Genomic DNA, 2,836 nt, shown 5'->3' on the forward strand with positions numbered 1-2,836 from the left:
AAAAATACAAAAAACTAGCCGGGCGAGGCGGCGGGCGCCTGTAGTCCCAGCTGCTCGGGAGGCTGAGGCAGGAGAATGGTGTAAACCCGGGAGGCGGAGCTTGCAGTGAGCTGAGATCCGGCCACTGCACTCCAGCCCGGGTGACAGAGCCAGACTCCGTCTCAAAAAAAAAAAACAAACAAACAAACAAACAAACAAAAATTTCAGAAAGAAATGATCAGCCATGATATGGTCAGGCAGAAAAGGCAGATGGAGTTGGAGTGGAACGAGGGAGAGTGCCTTGGGGTGGGAGGTGAGAAAGTGGAAACAATGAAGGTGGACAACACAGCATGACTTTGCTGTTAAGGGGCACAAAGCAGTGAGGTGGTCGCTGCAAGTGGAAGTGGGGTCAAGAGAGGGTTTTAGGAGAAAACCGTGCTGTATGAAGGGAAAGAAGGTTGGCATTCCCCTTGACAGGGATAGAAGAGGCCCTCGGGCCTGACAACACACAGAGGGTTAAGGTGCTCCCACCTACTTCTGGCATCTAACCCTCGTTTTTTAAATCTTTTTTTTTCTTTTTTTCTTTCTTTCTTTCTTTCTTTCTTTTTTTTTTTTTTTTTTTTTTTTAGTATGAGGCGCATTTGGGAAACGTGTGCCTTCAGGAAGAAGGGATGAGGTCACCAATGGGAGTGGACGTTTTAGAGAAAAGTTCCAACCCTGACAATCCCAGTGCAGTGGTGGGATCTCAGCTCACTGCAACCTCCGCCTCCTAGGTTCAAGAGATTCTCCTGCCTCGGCCTCCTGAGTAGCTGGGATTGCAGGCGTCGGCCACCAAGCCTGGCTAATTTTTGTATTTTTAGTAGACACGGGGTTTTACCATGTTGGCCAGGCTGATCTCGAACTCCTGACCTCAAGCGATTCATCCCCCTTGGCCTCCAATTGTTCTGGGATTACAGGCGTGAGCCACAATTCCCGGCCCTTAAATCTTTTAAAAACTAAAAATTAAAAAAGAGAGAGAAAACAAAGCAGCGTATTTCCATGCGGAGGGTACCGTCTCCATGGAGAAGGCCAAGGGGAGAAGCGCAGGAAGGACGTCCTGGAGTGAGGAGACTGGGGAGACCTGATGGAGTGGAGGGTAGGGAGGGAGGGAGGCTGTGCGGACGCGGGCGCTAGGGGCTCATCGCGTGGCGCACTGGACACCGGGCTGGTCCGGAGCCAGAGGCAGGAAGGTGGGCAGAGGATGCAGCGGGCGAGTAGGAGCCCTCCTGATGGCTGCTCTCAGGAGAAACCAAGACCGAGTGTGCAGAGAGTCGGGAAGGAAGATGCCTTGGGAGAGTGGCTGAGGCAAGCCAGCAGAGGGTGTCCGGGACAACGTGTGCGGGCTGCCAAGCGCTCCGGTGCTGCGCAGGGTGGAGTCCTGGGGCTGGGCCGGCGGAGTGCTGCAGCGCCTGGGGTTGAGGGGGTGCAGGCGGTGAGAAAAACAGAGGCCCAGGCTGGTCCGGCCCTGCCACCTCCCTCCATTCGCCCGGCTAAGCTTGGCCCCCCCACCCCGCCCCGTTCCCCCAGTGCCTGCTGCGCTGGGCCCAGGCCGCCTGTGCCCTGCCGGGCCCTCCGCCCACCTCCCCCTCCACCACCACCCAGGACCTGTGCCTCACCCCGGGGTTCCATCTCACTGGTTTCCACCAGAGACTGGGGCGCTGGCTAGGCGAACGACGAGGCTTGTTTACCGTCACCATGGAGACGGTGGCGGGGTGGGTCGCCAGGCGTGGTGGGCCCGGGCGAGGCCGGGGAGAGGCTGCTTTGCCCCAGCCCTCCCTTCTCCTACTCCCACCCCTTGTCCTGGGCCTGCCAGGCCCATGAGCCCGCCTCAGGAGGAGCGCATACCCAGCTCCGACCTGCAGAACCGCCAGGGTATAGAGTGCGGTCTGTGACAATTAACACAGAAAATTAACACATCTCATTCTAGTTTATTTCTGTGCTCCTGTAAATAGTGAATGATTTAGAATCCTAAGACAGTGTGACAGTGTCCGCTTTCACACCCTGGGGTGGTTCTGACGCACTCCCGGTGTAGGAAGCTCTGGCGGGTGCCAGATGGTGTTGAGTTCACCTTTTCCAGTTGGTGGCACTTTGTCCCCGATCTCATTTCACCCTCAGGACAGTGCTTTGGAGGCGTCACTAAGAGTCCGAATCAGCAGGTGGGCACTGGTAATAATACCAGTAATAAGAACCAACACAGGACAGCAGGTCTGTCCAGCTCCACCCCCCGCTACTTTTTTTTTTTTTTTTAGACAGGGTCTGGCTCTGTCCCCCAGGCTGGAGTGCAGTGGTGGGATCTCAGTTCACTGCAACCGCCACCTCCCAGGCTCAAGCGATCCTCCCGCCTCAGCCTTCTAAGTAGCTAGGACCACAGGCAGGCACCACTGTCCAACTAATTTTTGTATGCTTTTTAGAGACAGGGTTCCGAGATATTGCCCAGGCTGGTCTCAAACCCTGGGCTCAAGCAATGCGCCCTTCTTGGCCTCCAAAGTACTGGGATTACAGGCGTGAGCCACCACGCCCGGCCTATTATGTCATTTTTCCAGTTGCCATTTGCCCCCAAATGTGTAGAAAACAACATGCCTCATATTTCACAAATGTTGGTATCTTCCCAGTACCGTAAGCAGGGCACTGTCCACAGTGTGTCAGGCCGAGGTTGTCCCAGCAGCACTGATTCTGCTGACCCTAATGGCAGCAAGCAGAGGGCAGTTTATTGGTGTTTGGCCCTCTGTGTCCCTAATAGTGTAGCAGGACGAGCCGCAGACAAAACTCCTCAGTCACCGGATTAAAGAAGGAAGAGGTTTTTTATTTGGCTGGGAGC

General features: G+C 55.3%; 1 non-coding gene across 1 annotated transcript; it reads left to right on the forward strand.

Annotated features, from left to right (window-relative positions):
* The first annotated feature begins 414 nt into the window (after window positions 1–414).
* On the forward strand, window positions 415–539 carry LOC116269608. Its single transcript, XR_004177227.1, has one exon. It is a non-coding gene; the product is annotated as a U6atac minor spliceosomal RNA (small nuclear RNA).
* Window positions 540–2,836: the final 2,297 nt, after the last annotated feature.

Source organism: Papio anubis, chromosome 11, assembly GCF_008728515.1.
Source record: "Papio anubis isolate 15944 chromosome 11, Panubis1.0, whole genome shotgun sequence".
In the NCBI taxonomy this organism is placed as follows: domain Eukaryota; kingdom Metazoa; phylum Chordata; class Mammalia; order Primates; family Cercopithecidae; genus Papio; species Papio anubis.